This window comes from Eupeodes corollae, chromosome 1 (genome assembly GCF_945859685.1).
Source record: "Eupeodes corollae chromosome 1, idEupCoro1.1, whole genome shotgun sequence".
Classification (NCBI taxonomy): domain Eukaryota; kingdom Metazoa; phylum Arthropoda; class Insecta; order Diptera; family Syrphidae; genus Eupeodes; species Eupeodes corollae.
This window is the reverse complement of record NC_079147.1, coordinates 5,369,729-5,385,835: the sequence shown is the minus strand read 5'-3', so window position 1 is coordinate 5,385,835 and position 16,107 is coordinate 5,369,729. Positions and strand designations below refer to the sequence as shown.

General features: G+C 31.5%; 1 long non-coding RNA gene across 1 annotated transcript; it reads right to left on the bottom strand.

The window, feature by feature from the left end:
* Positions 1-10,606: 10,606 nt before the first annotated feature.
* LOC129939007 (uncharacterized) lies at positions 10,607-12,279 on the bottom strand. The gene is made up of 2 exons (XR_008780498.1): positions 11,874-12,279; positions 10,607-11,812 (listed from the first exon to the last, which is right to left on the bottom strand). It is a non-coding gene; the product is annotated as an uncharacterized LOC129939007 (long non-coding RNA).
* Positions 12,280-16,107: the final 3,828 nt, after the last annotated feature.

The following is a 16,107-nucleotide window of genomic DNA, read 5'->3' as shown; positions in this document are numbered from 1 at the left end:
AAATTCTATCGAATGTTGAAAACAATATTTTCTATAAGATAAAATAAGTTTGAAGTCTAACTTTCAAGTTTTTGAAAAGATATTTGAATCCATATTCAATTTTTACCAACTTTTGTTAATTTTTGTTTGGTTTTTCATTTTTTATAAAAAAAACTGTCAATTCGATTTTGTTCAAAATTTTACTGAATGTTGAAAACAATATTTTTTGAAAGATAAAAGTAAATTAAGGCCAATATCTCAAAGTTTTGAAAAGATATTTGAGTCCAAAATCAATTTTTACCAACTTTTATTAATTTTTTTTTTAGGTTTTTATTTTTTGTAAAAAAAATGTCAATTCGATTTTTCTCAAAATTTTACTGAATGTTGAAAACAATATTTCTTATAAGATAAAGTGAGCTTGAAGCCTAAATTTCAAGTGTTTGAAAAGATATTTGAATCGATATTTAATTTTTACGAACTTTGAATAATGTTTTTTTATATTTTTATTTTTTATAAAAAAAAACTGTGAATTCGATTTTTCTCAAAATTTTATCAGATTTCAAAAACATTATTCTGCATTGCTTAAAATTGATTTGGAGATGAAATCATATGTTAGTCGTTAAATTTAGGAGGTGACAAATTTTTTTTTTCAGTTTTTTTGATTTAGAAAAAAACCGTTAGATAGATTTTTTCAAAAAATATACTTCTTTGAGATCACGTTACAGTTTATTATATAAAATTTAATTCAAGTCTCTAGCGTTTTCGGTTTGTAAGATATTTAAGGTTAACCAAAATTTTCACCATTTTTTCAAACTGCTATGGTAAAAAAACCATCCACGCAATTTTCTTGAGAGCCCTTTCTGCATCTTTCTGCCTTATTATCTGTATAACAAAATTTATTTGAAGTCGATATCTCTTCTGGTTCTTGAGCTATGGACGACGAAAAAAACGTCGCGAACGTACGGACGTACGAACGTACGTACACACGCACGCACAGACATTTGTCTAAAAATCTTTTATTTCGACTCTAGGGACCTTGAAACGTCGAGAAATGTCAAAATTTTCAATTTGACAAATCGGACCCATTACAATAACTTCCTAAGGGAAGTTAATAAATGAGGCTTACAAACCCGAAATACGCATTGGGTATACACATCGCTTATCAGACCGATTTTAATGTACGGTGTGGCAGTATGGTGGATCAAAATAAATAAAGTCGCCCACTCAATTTGTATAAAATACTTTTTTTGACACCTTTTAATATAATTAGCAAACAAAAGACTCCAAGCTCTGCTTTTCTACTCAGAAGTTCATCTCAGTGGATTAACAACAACATTGGCCACTCAGTTATTCTTAAGTATTTAGAATCAATTCAATATCCCCAACTGCAATTCCACAGAAACTTCCAGATTCCCATACTTCCCAGATCTTTCTAAAAGATGAGTCAATCCATTTTTACACAGATGTTTCAAAAACAAAAGAAGGGGTTGGTGTTGGTGGAGGTGGAGGTGGAGGTGTATACTGTGAACGACTGAAATTAAGTCTCTATTATTGGGCGGAAATATTAAAAGAAGTCTTGTGCTGGCTTAAAGAAAACGTGATATCCACATTTGAAATCCGTATTATTTTAAATGGTCAGGCCGCTAACAAATCTCTGGACTCTGCTCTAAAAACTTTATAACAGGGGATAGCACAACAGTTTAAAATTTAACATAACTGGGTGCCAGACTATTAATACATTCCAGGAAACTGTAAGACAGACAGTGAAGGATTTGATTTGCTGCCGTCCTAGGCCCCGTTCTATGCGCCGCCCTTTTTGATAAATTGAATTTCATTGATTTTGATCCAATATTTTTATTTAAAAATAACTTTATTTATTGAAATATAATTTTTTTAAGTTATAAACTTTAATCAGAGAAATCATACATATTTTTTCAATATTAATTAATTTTAAAATTTCTTTTTCCTGGCTTTAGTCCGCACAAAAACGTCGAAATTATCGTCATAAATAATTTCTGGGCCCGGGTCTCACGGGCCTAGGCGTAAATCCATCACTAAAGGCAGATGATCCCGCCCAGAAATGTTACACTACAACCCATTCTACACATTTGGCTAATGCTGGCATATCAATCGGTACATGTAAACTATTGCTAATTTAAGACGCTAGAAGGCATTCATCAAGTGGAATAACATCACCACGTGTCAGGTCAAGAAAAACATATGGCCTACACTAGATTTAAATCGCTCAAGGTTCTTGCTATCTCTAAGAAGTTCGCGCATATGAGCTCGATTATCGGTGTTATACTCGGGCACTGTCTAATAGGAAGGCACGCCACGCGGCTAGACGTATTCTCAAATAACTTTTGCAGAAGTTGTATGGGCGAGGAAGAGCAGGAAACAGTTATAGACCTCCTTTAAACATGCTCTGCTTTGGCTCTAAAACACAATAATCACCTAGGAGAATTTTTCTATTACGATCGTTATCATATTAGTGTATTCAGTATCTCACGTTTCGTAAGGGTATCAAACTGTTTGCATTGAGCTCAAATGAAAGCTTCAAGATTCATGTTAAAACACAATGGGCCATTAAACTGGCCTAAGGAGGGTTGAAATGTCGAAAAACTATGACATTCGCTAGTGTGCTATGTTAAGTAAGTTGTAAAATACAACCATCGGCCAGCGTTGTATTTGACTTGTGTAAGAATCATTATCATTCCAGGCTTATTTTGAGTTTCGAGTTAGAACTCATTTTTTCTTTATTTTAGTATTTCCAATACAGTAGTTTTCAAAAATCGCCAAAACACGATTTTACATTTACAGCTAAAGTTGTCCATACTACCTACTCAATATCTTGAGAGCCCAGTGGAAAGAGTAGAAAGGGTTGAACTTTGTTTCTATTTTGGGGAAACTATAAATCCCTTTCGAAGGTATTTTATGCCAGTTGAAAAGTCAAACAAATTTAAGAATATGTATTCAAATTGCTTGAAAGGGAAATAGGAGGACCTTCTTAATAATTTTCAGTCAACCACTCGATTCTAGAAAAGCTACGATGAGAATGTCTTAATTCTCATCGATTCACTTTTCACTAGACGCAAATTATTCGTTGTATTTGTTTCGTTTTCAAACAATACTTAACGACGTTTTCGAAGCTATCGATCTCCTCATAACAAATTTACATAGTTTTAATTTATAAATATCTTTACCTGTCAAAGATATAAACAAAATTATAGAAAACATTATGTAAGGGATGGTTATGGTAAATTAGCCTAGGATTCGAATTTAAAAAAAAATTTCGCTAATGTTTTTCAAAACGATTATACATTCCTCAGCTGTCCACAACGCCTACACTATTTATAACCAATAAGTTCAATCCATATCAATGAACCTGATACCAAAAAAAAAAAACAACGTAAACAAAAATTTAACGCTTTCACTCTTATAAAAGCGTGAAATAATATTGGAATTAATTCGTAAGTATAATTCCCAATAAACTTACGTTTCTTGTGTTATTCAAAATGCACTCTCAAATCTGGTTAATTGAACTTTGTTCGAAAAATTGCAATAAAAAACATCTCATCAGAAAATAATTGTCATAATAAAATCTGTGCTAAGGTGGGTAGATTTTATGTTCATTTTATAAAAATAACACAATTTTGTACTAAAAACCCATTTTTCCATTTCCTTGTAAATATTAAAATAATTATTATTTCTACTACAAATTAGTCATCTTCATTAACATAATAAACATCATTAATCATTATTATCAACACACTAATGATCATAAAATGAAATCTTACAGCGGATGCAAAAAATAATAATAAAAATAATACCCTCATTAGCTTCAGCGAATGCGCAAAACAAACCATAGCTCGATTAATCTTCTAAATGTTCAATAAAGTTCTTGAAGTCAAACTCTTCTCATATAGAGAACCGCGAAACAAAATAAAAATTAAACATTATAAAAATCCATAGCTATGTTTATGTACATATAGGTATATGTAAAAATAAAATAAGATTAACAGAAGCAAATTAAAACCAGTTGGGTAGAATACAACAAGGTTTATAACTTCAAATTACCATTAACAGATTAAAACATGGTTGCCAGACTTAAAAATTAACATTATTTTATGATATGGCTATATTTGCGTACTGTGTGAGGTTAAAAATAAGATTAAAATCGGCTAAGACGTTTTTGCATTCCACCATTCTAGATAGGAACGTTTAAACTTCACATAATTGTTGAGATGGTGAAGCAGTTCCAATAATATGGTATATCGAAATAAAAGTACCAAATTGATTGGCTTTTATTCCCATTTTCTTGGAAAGTCATAAGATTTCCGGTTACAAAAGTAAAGTGAAGAATTTTATATAAGAATGTACAACAGCGTAACTTTATTCACATTATGACAGCTAAGTTACATTTGTGGGAGAACAACTACATTTTGGTAATCAAATTGACTTCTAAATAGACAATTTTCAGCCGATTATGGTCCATATGATAAATTGTCGGTTGTCAATTTTGTATATTAATGGAATGATTATAAAAACAATGAGAACTTAAGTGGTTACAAACAAAAATCATTATTCTTAATTGACACAAGGTGTTCTTCCTGATAATGTTTATTCAACCCACTTACAATTTGCAGCAAACATTTTTCTTTCCATAAGAGTTGCTTGGAGTTAAAAATGAAAAGAAAATGTAGGCTCTACAATAGAAGTGTAACTACATACTTGCCAAATAAGAAATCAGTCGCATTCGTTTCTTTGCAAAAAAAAAAACAGACAACTTGTTCCAATTAAGAAAAGTGTTTTTAATTTTGATTTAAAATGCAGCTAAAATAACAAACAAAACAACATTTGATTTTGACAGTTCAAACGATTGAAACGATGAAATTGAATTTCATTTTAAGGTGTGTTTAAATTTTTAAGTTTTATGTACATAGATTAAAAGCAAAAAATATTGGCCTTTTTTACTTACTTTTCAGTACGGCGTTTGACAAACTCTCACATCGAGTTTTGTTTGTTATATTAAGAAGTGTGGATACTTTTTACTTTTCAATGGTTGCGAACTAAAGAAATTCAAAGTTAACTCTGGAATTCCACAAGGTAGTCATTAAGGTCCTATTATCTTTTATTTTTAAACAATTAACCGTCTGTGTTGAAGTACTTTAACTGCATCATGTATGCCGAAGATTTTACAATTTTCAAAACTGTTTCAAGTTCCGTGATTGTGAAGAGTTGCAATGTGATTTTAACTACTTTTTTAGTATACATATCTGTCCTTGTTGTGTTTTCCGATAGAAAATTAAAATCTTCGCAACACTTTAACTCAATAACTAATAATTGAAATTCAATTCTTGGTTTGATTAAGAGGTAACCGAAACATTTTTTACATCCTTATGTTATGAAGAAGCTTTTTAGAAAATTTTTTATTTGGCCAATTCTCGAATAGATACTACCATCAGATCTAGCCTTCAAATTATGCCTGTCATAGGTAGGTAGGTAGAAATGGCGATCTCAAGGCAACCTAGCTTGAGATCCAATTAGCGCTGTAGTGCGCCGTTTTGATACAAAAAACTAGTTTGACCTTTGATTGAAAGGGATAGATTGATAGAGAAGCTTCATAGCGATTATGTTAGAGCCATTTTGTCGCATCTGTCATAAATACAGACTTGGCTAGGTAAGGTTAAAGTGGTTGTCTTTTGTTCTCATATTGACTGCCCTAAATTGACAATCGAAAATTGTTGCTTTGACTATTCAGTAGTCAATTTTTTGTCATATTAACTATTTTGGTTGTCAGATCGACAAATTGGTCAAATTTCATGTTGACTATCGACGATTGGTAATATGACAACTTTTTTTCTCCGTCCACTATAATATTATATAAGTTATTACATGTGACTAGCACCATGACCTCCAGGTCTCTTTTTAATAACCCAAATCGTTCAGGAGTACGAAGATGACGGTGACAAACAGTATTGCCATCTATTTTCTCAATATTGAATTTGTTGAATCTTTTGACAACTACAGTTATTTCGTTCCAAAGAATAATTCATAAGCAGTAAAACTATACTTTGAAAAATAATAATTTCTCAAAAATACATTTAACAGTTCAACTGTTGAAAAACTGAATATCTTCATATATTTAAACAGCTCGAGTGATCTGTTTTTCTTAGAAGAGATAAACCAACTTACGGCGGAGATGATTACACTGTTAAGCAACTGTAATACAAAAGCAGAACAATTTAATACCATTGCACAATTAGCAATTAAATATTTATATAAGCAAACACCATGAATCATACATACATGAATATATGTTGGAATGCTCATAGCATTCGATATAAAACAATAGAATTTTTTGCCTTTCTCAGAAGCCATGATGTAGATGTAGGCCTAGTTTCTGAGACTTGGCTCTCTCCTAATGAGAGAGATTAGGTTTAGTTAATCAAGAATATATTTTTTATCGTTTAGATAGAGAAGAGCGTATAGGAGGCGGTGTTGTCGTGTTTGTCAACAAAACAATTCGTCACGAACTTATTCCTATTTTAAATACTAAAATTATTGAAAATATTGGTATAAAATTCCTTTTTCAAATGGTTCAGATTTAAACATAATTTCTGTTTATTTTTCGGGTAGTGCAACTACAAACGAAAAACGTTTCAACTTTAACAATGATCTGAGGAAGGTTATTAGTTCAAATGATTTATTTTTAGTTGGTGGAGATTTCAATTGCAGAAATCAGAGATGGGACTGTACAAGAGCCAATGCGTGGGGCAATATCCTTGAAAATATAAACTCAAGGTATTCGTTCAATGTACTTTATCCTCCCGAGCCAACATATTATCCTAGTAATAGTAGGCCAAACCCGTCTACTTTGAATATTTTCCTAACAAACATCCCAAATCTGTTTTCTCAACCCATTGTTATAAAAGAACTAGGCTCAAACCATTTACCAGTTCTAATCCGTACTCTGGTTTCACCTTTACAACAAAGAAATTAATATTTAGATCTGGAAAATGCTAATTGGTCTATATATAAAAGAGAAATGCGATCAAGGTTAAGAATAATGAATAACATTCATTTGGATAAACTTAATGTTCAACAGATAGATATGAATGTTTCAAATTTTACAACTGCTATCCTCGAAAGCGCTAATAAAGCAATTCCAAAAAAACAAGTACAATGTGATTCAGGTAATAAACTACCTTCAAACATTGTCCAGATTATCAAGATTCGTAGCATCAATCGTAGAAAGTGGATAAGAACTAAAGATCCGTATTATATCTCGCAGGTAAAGTTTCTCAACGCGTTGATTAAAGATCAAATTCTCGAAACAGAACTTGGAATCAAAAACTTAAAAGTTTAAAAACTGGAAGTAAGCCATTTTGGAACATTATAAAAATTATAAAAAAAAATTCATTTGTTCTTGCTTTAAGAATAGGAAATACAATTGGTCTGTCTAATTTTGAAAAAGGAAACGCACTTGCACAAAGTTTTTCTAACAATCATTCAGACAACAGAACCACAAATAACATTATTCAGTCTTTAGTAAATAATTCCATTAATTCTTTATAACTTTCAAATGTTGATTCTCCAGATGATGTGGTCTCTTTAGATGATATTAAAACTATTAAATACATTCAGTACTTGTTTAATTCCTGCTTTAAGTTAAATTATTTTCCGGTTAGTTGAAAATTAGCTAAAATTATTGCCCTCTAAAAACTAAGCAAATCTGCAGATATGCCTTGCACTTACAGGACGATCAGTTTACTTAGCTCATTAAGTAAATGTTTTGAACAAGTAATTAAAAAAAATAACAACACATGTTGGATTTCGTGCCTTCCACAAATAAGTTCACCAAGTACATAGAATAACCAAACATATTAAGACAAATTTTAATGAAGAAAAAACCACAGGTACCGTTTGGCACGACGCTTTGCTATATAAGCTTTTGATTCTAAACTTTTCAAAGTATCTCATAAAGATTGTACAATCATTTTTAAGAAACAGGACATTTAGAGTTACTGTAAACAATAACTTTTCTGATGCTTTTGATGTAAGTGCAGGTGGACCTCAAGGCTCTGTACTGGGTCCAATCTTATATAACATTTTCACTTGTGATTTCCCCTCCTTCCCAAACTGTGAATAAGCTATTTTTTCCGATGATACTTGTATCTTTTCTTCAGATTCAGTGAGCGTCTTCATAGAAGCTAACTTGCAATCTGCATTAAAAGAAATACAAAGCTACTGCAATGCTTGGAAAATAAAAATAAATGCTTCAAAAACACAGGCTGTCATTTTCCCTCGAAAAAGAAAAGCCTGTTTTTTGCCAAGCAATAACCTAGTTATTTGCGGAATGAGTACAGGTTGGCAAACAAGCGCAAAATGTCTTGCGGTATACCTCGATAAAACTCTTACTTTTGGCTTACATTTACAAGAAATAGTAAAAAAAATTAATATCACAATAAAAGGTTTATACCCTTTCATCAACCGTAAATCTAAGTTGAGCATGAAAAATAAGTTGTTGGTATACAAAGTTGTATTTCAAGCAATAATATTTTACAGTTCTCCAGCGTGGGGCAGATGTGCTATAAGTCACGTTCGTAGGTTACAAATCATTCAAAATAAACTCTTGAAATTGATGTTGAATCTTCCGAGACATTTTTCGACAGAAGAACTGCACCAAATTTGTAATATTGAACTTATATCGTTAAGACTTTCAAGGCTTTATGAGAGATATAACATAGCATGCAATTTTTCCGCCAATGAATTGATAGCAAACCTGGCTAATTAATAAATATTTATATAAAAAAAATATTTATTTAATTAATTTGTTTAAATTTCTTTTTGAAGTTATTTATATATTTCACTTTTTTAGTTAATGTTCAATGTTTGAAAACTTATTAGTTATTTTTATTTATTTATTTATGACTTATATTTATTTATGTATTTATTTATTTATTTTTTATTTATTTAATCATCTATTTATTAAACATTTATTTATGTATGTATCTATTTACTTATTCATTATTTATTTACTGATAATATTGTAAAGCTTGGTTTTTATAGAGCTTCACCGCCTCTTATTAGTTTCAACTCTTTTAATGAAGGTTTTTAGAAGCTATTCCTTCACTATATTTTTGTTCTACTTTTTCATTTGCTAAAAATACTGTTATTCTTGTTGTCAGTAGGAAAGTAGTTATATACCGTAAGATATCATTGTAATATATTTTCTGCTTAAATAAATATATTCATCCATCCATCCAAACGATGCAACGCATTTTTTTTTTTGTGTTAGATGATCAAAACTCAAACATATTTCATTTTTTTTTAAACAAGATAATTTTAACAGGCATACAAATCAAGTAAATAAATAAATTGAGTGGCGCAACAGTCCGTTGAGAAAGAGGGCCTAGTACCTTATAACTCTCAACCATTCAAGTGAGCGAGTACTGTTGTCAGGGATGAAAGGGACCTACATCCGGACGGATCCGAACGGCTAATTTGAGAAAGCGCTTTGCATGACAAGAATTAGTCTTGCAAAAATTGTCGATTCCTCTTAAGAGGCAATACCAGTGGAAAAACTATAGATAGCATGGGCAGGGCTTGAACCAAAGACCTCTGGCATGACAGTCCAACGCACTTAACATCATGGGTACTACTAAACCAAGTACAACGGTTAAATTTACAAAATGTATTTACTTCATTTTTGAAATTTATCGTGTTTATTTAACTACTCCTGATTATGTATGTTTTATATTATATCGATAAGCACAGCATCTAAATATTATCTTGGATTGTTTGCATTTTTGAAATCAAATATGGTTAAGACATTATTCAAAACTCCACAAACTGGGATAAGTGCTCCAAAATAAATTTCTAAAAACCAAATATATGCATTCCAAGATTCTCGACGCAAAAACAATAATGTTTATATCACCAAAAGCAGTTTAAAAACCATAAAACGATTATAGTTTACTTTCTGTCATTCTGGGGTTGACCCCTTTCTTTATCTTATTTAACTGGACATAACCTGTTTCTAACTTTAGCTCTACTGAACACAATGAAAAATGCACCAATTTCAATATTGTATATATTGTGTATATAAGAATTACGAGTGCATGCAACGAAAACTTTCACAATCAAAACTCTTATCAATTAATGCACTCGTCGGTAATCAATCAACAATCGATACAAATAATGCACTTCCAAAGGGGACAAACAACGTCTAACCAGTGTAGCCAGTTTTAATTAAAATCAAGTGAAATCTGAATTGACTGAATATATTTTGCCTTTTCGACCTCTCTATAAACATAATGCACTGACCGAAATAACAATTTGATTAATACAGGTACCAAAAACACAATAGGCCTTGTTCTTGAATGCTAATTTTTCAAACCTATGTTCCATTTAAAACTACAGTGAGACACTCTTACTTCACATCATACCTCGAGTTTTATATCTTTAAATAGCACAACATGGCAACCATGAACTATAAGTTGTGTGCTACAGACATCAAAACATTCAAACGCCTATACATAAGCCACTATCTTCAATAACATCTGAACCGAATAAACAAAACAAAACACCTAAGATTGTGTCCGTATAACTTTTTACTTATAAATATTTTCGTTCTCGCAGTGTAAACGCTTGCATCTGAGTGTCTTCAGAATTCAGACCCAGTCCCAGAGCTCTCAATAATTGGTCTCCAATAAAGTTATAAGAAAAAGTTTGATTCATCATAAACAAGAATTTCTGTGAGTTTTATTTTATCATTCACTTGCGACCAGTGTTGGCGTGAGGATCGCAAACCAGCTTAAGGTATTAAATTTCCACTGAAGCCCAAGTTCCAAGTGACATAAACACGAGTATGGAGAGAAGAATAATTCTGCTTGTGACGCTTTTTAGCTGCAGCCTTGCAGCTACAAATAAACCATGCCAAAAAGGTGGAGCATATGTAAGGAATTCAATTTAGTTTCAATTTTGTTTTGGTTTACTTAATTAAACTTTCCCTCCGCAGTGCCTGAACCACTGGGATTGTTGCTCCAATACCTGTCTATCATTCCTGTACCAGTGCTCACACATTACTTCGTCTGACATCAAACCTGTGGATAAGCCAGTGCCGGTAAGCTTTTCGGTGCAGAGCTCCCCAGTTCTTGACTCTCGATTCGATTTACCGGAACTGGCTTCACCACCGGCCAGTATAGCGTTTGAACCCCAAACAGTGTCATATGAATCGCTGCTGGAGCTCATTTTTAATCCTCTGAAAACGCAGCAAGCTGCTGTGGGAAGAGAAATAAATTCTATCGTACCACGCATTGAAGAGGAGAAGCAGGCTGCAGCAGTTGAAGACGAATCGAAAACAGAAGCAGAGGTTATCTACACTACAGTCAAGGATCCTTCTACAACCAGGGATGTTCCTCAGTGTCTCGAAATTGGATCCAAGGTAAGATGGAAATAGTTTTTTTTTTCTGTGAATTGTGGTCCTAATGTGTTTTACAAATTCGCAGTGCTTTGCCAACGAAGTGTGCTGCAGTACGCGATGCCATGGATACCTTCACCAATGTGTAACGTAAAATGTGACTCTGAAAAATTATACAATACGAGTATGTTTAAATTTAGAGATTGTTTTTATTTTGTTGTTTATAGCTTCGGCTTAAGAGATTTGCGTCTTGATAATATGTTCTTAATTAGTTTTTGAAGACGTGCGTCGTTCTTCAATTGTCAAAACCTCCACTTCCACGCTAATAATATCTTTCGCAAACTTGTTTGAATCCTGAGTTTCGCCAGTCAATAAATTAAATACAGCTGTGGCAGTTTGATACAAAAACTATAAATAAATCAATAAGGTGGCGCAAGAGTACGTTTTGAACTAAGGGATTGTGACTTACAACTCTAACCATTCCAGGGTGCGAGTAATGTTGTCAAGAATGGAGGAGACCTACAGTTTTAAGCCGAATTCGAACGGCTCATTTCGGAAAGCACTTTTCATGACCAGAATTAATCTTGTAGGATTTGTCAGTTCCACGCAGAAGGCACGCAAGAATTGTGTATTGATTGAACCCCAGACATCTGGTATGACAGTACTATCACGCAACGAGAACTACGTTACAATAAATTAGCTTGCGAATATTAAGCTATTTTCATATCATAATAAAACAGTAGACTAGATTGAATTATTTAGCAAGAACAAATCAATGACGAATTCATTATGAAAACTAATTAACCGGCACCCACATTACAGAAACTATGAAATTAATAATTAATATACAATCAGTTCAAAACTAGTACCCTCATTGAAAGTTAACACAATTTCTTCGAGTACCTGCTTAGTTGAGTTTTGTATTATTACAATGAGTTTGTTTTTTAAATAACAAAAGTTTAAAGTGTCGAATGCAAGCGAATTTGTATTCATAAAATTTCAACGTTTAAAAAATATGTAGAGGCTGAATTTAAATTAATAGGTTGGTTCCATTTTACATTGAAAGTTGTGTTTAAATTTGTTCAAACCCTATTTCCACATTTAAAATGAGCACAAAAGAAAAACTGTCTTATCTATTTTAAAAGCTCTTTAAGAATCATATAAGAATAAAAGTGCTTAATGTTGATAATGGACCGGCTATGTCAGTTCGTTTATTAACTTCCCATAGGAAGTTATTGTAATGGGTCCGATTTGTCAAATAGAAAATTTTGACATTTCTCGACGTTTCAAGGTCCCTAGAGTCGAAATAAAAGATTTTTAGAAAGATGTCTGTGCGTGCGCGTGTACGTACGTTTGTACGTCCGTACGTCCGTATGTCCGTACGTCCGTACGTCCGTACGTTCGCGACGTTTTTTTCGTTGTCCATAGCTCAAGAACCAGAAGTGATATCGACTTCAAATAAATTTTGTTATACAGATAAAAAGGCAGAAAGATGCAGAAAGGGCTCTCAAGAAAATTGCGTGGGTGGTTTTTTTACCATAGCAGTTTGAAAAAAAGGTGAAAATTTTGGTTAACCCTAAATATCTTACGAACCAAAAACGCTAGAGACTTGAATTAAATTTTATATAATAGATTGTAACGTGATACCAATCAGGTATATTTTTTGAAAAAAATCAATATAACGGTTTTTTTTAAAAATCAATAAAACTGAAAAAAAAAATTTGTCACCTCCAAAATTTTACGACTGAAATATGATTTCATCTCTAAAACAATTTTGTGCAGCGAAAAATAATGTTTTTGACATCTGATAAAATTTTAAGAAAAATCGAATTGACAGTTTTTTTATAAAAAATAAAAATCTAAAAAAAACATTACTCAAAGTTCGTAAAAATTGAATATCGATTCAAATATCTTTTCAAGAACTTGACATTTAGGCTTCAAGATTATTTTATCTTATAAGAAATATTGTTTTAAACATTTTGAAAAATGTTGAGAAAAATCGAATTGACAGCTTTTTTACAAAAAATAAAAACCTAAAAAAAAAATTGTAAAAGTTGGTAAAAATTGATTTTCGACTCGAATATCTTTTCAAAACTTTGAGATATTGGCTTTAATTTACTTTTATCTTTCAAAAAATCTTGTTTTCAACACACAATTAAAGTTTTAAAAAAATTGAATTGACAGTTTTCTTACAAAAAATAAAAACCTAAAAAAAAAATGTATAAAAGTTGGTAAAAATTGATTTTCGACTCAAATATCTTTTCAAAACTTTGAGATATTGGCTTTAATCTTCTTTTATCTTTCAAAAAATCTTGTTGTCAATATTCAGTGAAAGTTTGAAAAAAATCGAATTGACAGTTTTTTACAAAAAATAAAAACCTACAAAAATGTATAAAAGTTGGTAAAAATTGATTTTCGATTCAAATATCCTTTCAAATATTTTAAATAATGGCTTCAAAGTAATTTTATCTCATAAGAAATATTGTTTTCAACATTTGGTAAAATTTTTAAAAAATCGAATTGACTGAAATAGCTTTTCAAAGCTTAAAAATATTGGCTTGAAACTTAATTTATTTCACAGAAAGTATTGTTTTCGATATTCAGTAATTTTTATACAAAAATCCAACAGTCCGTTCTTTCAGAAAATATAATATCGACAAAAAAAAAGTAAGCAAATTTGGTAAAAATTGATACGAGTACATATAGACAAGCTTTTAAGCAAGACAAAACGACAGACGGGATGGGAAGTTATCAGTGTGGGTCGCATCCCAGCCTCTTTTTTAATATGACATGCGATTGGGAAAACTTTATAAATCAAAACATAAAACAGTTAAAATTAACTGGTTATCATTTGATGTTTCTCATGGTTCTGTGCTGGGTTGAACATTGCATTTAGTATGCTTAAACTGTCTTCGAACAATCATAAAGTTGCAAAAGAACAGCTTTCGGTGATGATGTGGAAATGACTTCAGTTAGTAGATCCCTAACTAAAGCACAATCATATTTATATGTTACTCATTATTATTTGAAATATAAAACAAACAACTTCGGTCTTGGAGTGTAGTAAACTTTCCTAAGCAACAAAATTCAATGGGAAATCCAACTTTGAACATATGACATTGTGTATCTAAGCAAATTGAAGCATCAAGAGTAACAACCAGATAACTCCACTTTTTTAAGTTTTGAGAAAACTAAAAAAAAACTACTTTAAAAATAGTAAATCAAAACTTTTGCAAAATATTAATTTATTAAAAAAAAAACATAAGACACATTTTTTAAGTTCAAGAATTTTTTTTAATTATATGTTTATTAGAAGAAAAATATTAAGTTTTGGATTTGCCTGGTTCTTGCACCGTTTTTGGTAAAAATCAATTAAGGGCTTCGGCTTCATCATCTGGAATTAACATATTTTTTGACAAAGTCATCACATCCTCATACTTTTTCGAGTTTAAGGGAAGGCTGTTTATGTATAGTATTTTCGGTTTAAATGCGTTCGGGTTTTTTTCACAGTTCGATTTATTTATTATTATTTAAGCGTGACTTATGGAAGCTGAGATACTTGTGATATTTCGTTCTTTGGCATAACAAAATCTTCGATATTTTGAAATGGTCAATTTAATTGTCACTGTTTTTTTGTAGAACGGACCTTAGCTGGACTTAAAATCAAATATATCCTGATTGGTCGCTGATACCACATTAAATCTTTTCGAACATTTTTCCACTAAGTTTTGGCAGTCTTTCTCTCTTTTGTTTTTCAATAACGCCAAAAGAGCGATCGCAGGTTAAGAAACGATGACCCGGTTTTAGTAAGTGATGTACAATGACGGAGATATTTGTGCGCTCTACACAAGCATATATGTATGTATTTTAGTTTTGAACGAAAGTATTGTTTTTGTTTTGAGGCAATTATCAGAAAATAAGTATAGTTTCCCCCAAAAGTTTGCAATAAAGTGTTGCAAGAAGCTGATTACTTCACTTGGACCTTTTTTTCCTATAGTTTCGTCGTACATTTACGTTTTTTTTGTACTACAATGGAAAATACAAAAATAGAAACCCATAACTGACTTTTGTAAAAAACATTACCGGATGATATTAAATTAAGAGGCAAATTTTGCTAAAAATCGAAAGTTATGCACTCGACTTTTGAGTCTATTAAGCACAAGGCGCTTTTTTACATAAATCTTCATAAATCGTCTTAGCCTTCTTTTCATGACGGTCTTGCACAACTTTGCGTGAATTTAGTTCTTCTTCAGATTCAGCTGCTGCAATGATGTGATGTGATGAATATCACACGTCTGGCAAGTATGTGATCTAGGTGATCCGAACGAAAGCTTAAAATTTTTCGAAAAATATTCCCTGTAAAAATCGTATGTTACTTGTGGCTTATGGTAACCATTTTGTTCACTCATCAATGCAAAAACTTCAGGTTCAAACATCTCTGAATAAAGGCCATACATTTTTTTTCACATTTAAGTGGAAAGGTAAGTAACTCGATTTTATTTTGACTAAAGTGCGAAGATCGCTAGTATAAATGTTTTGGATAACATGTTCTGGAATCTTGTTAGCCCTATTGACGTGTCTACGTCTCGTGTCCGAATGTGCTGTAATTTTTCAAAGCAAGAAACAAGAGAGTCTTTCAACCCTACTTTTGTTAACTCCCATGAACTAAACTAAATGCTTTATTGCAAACTTCTATTTCATGC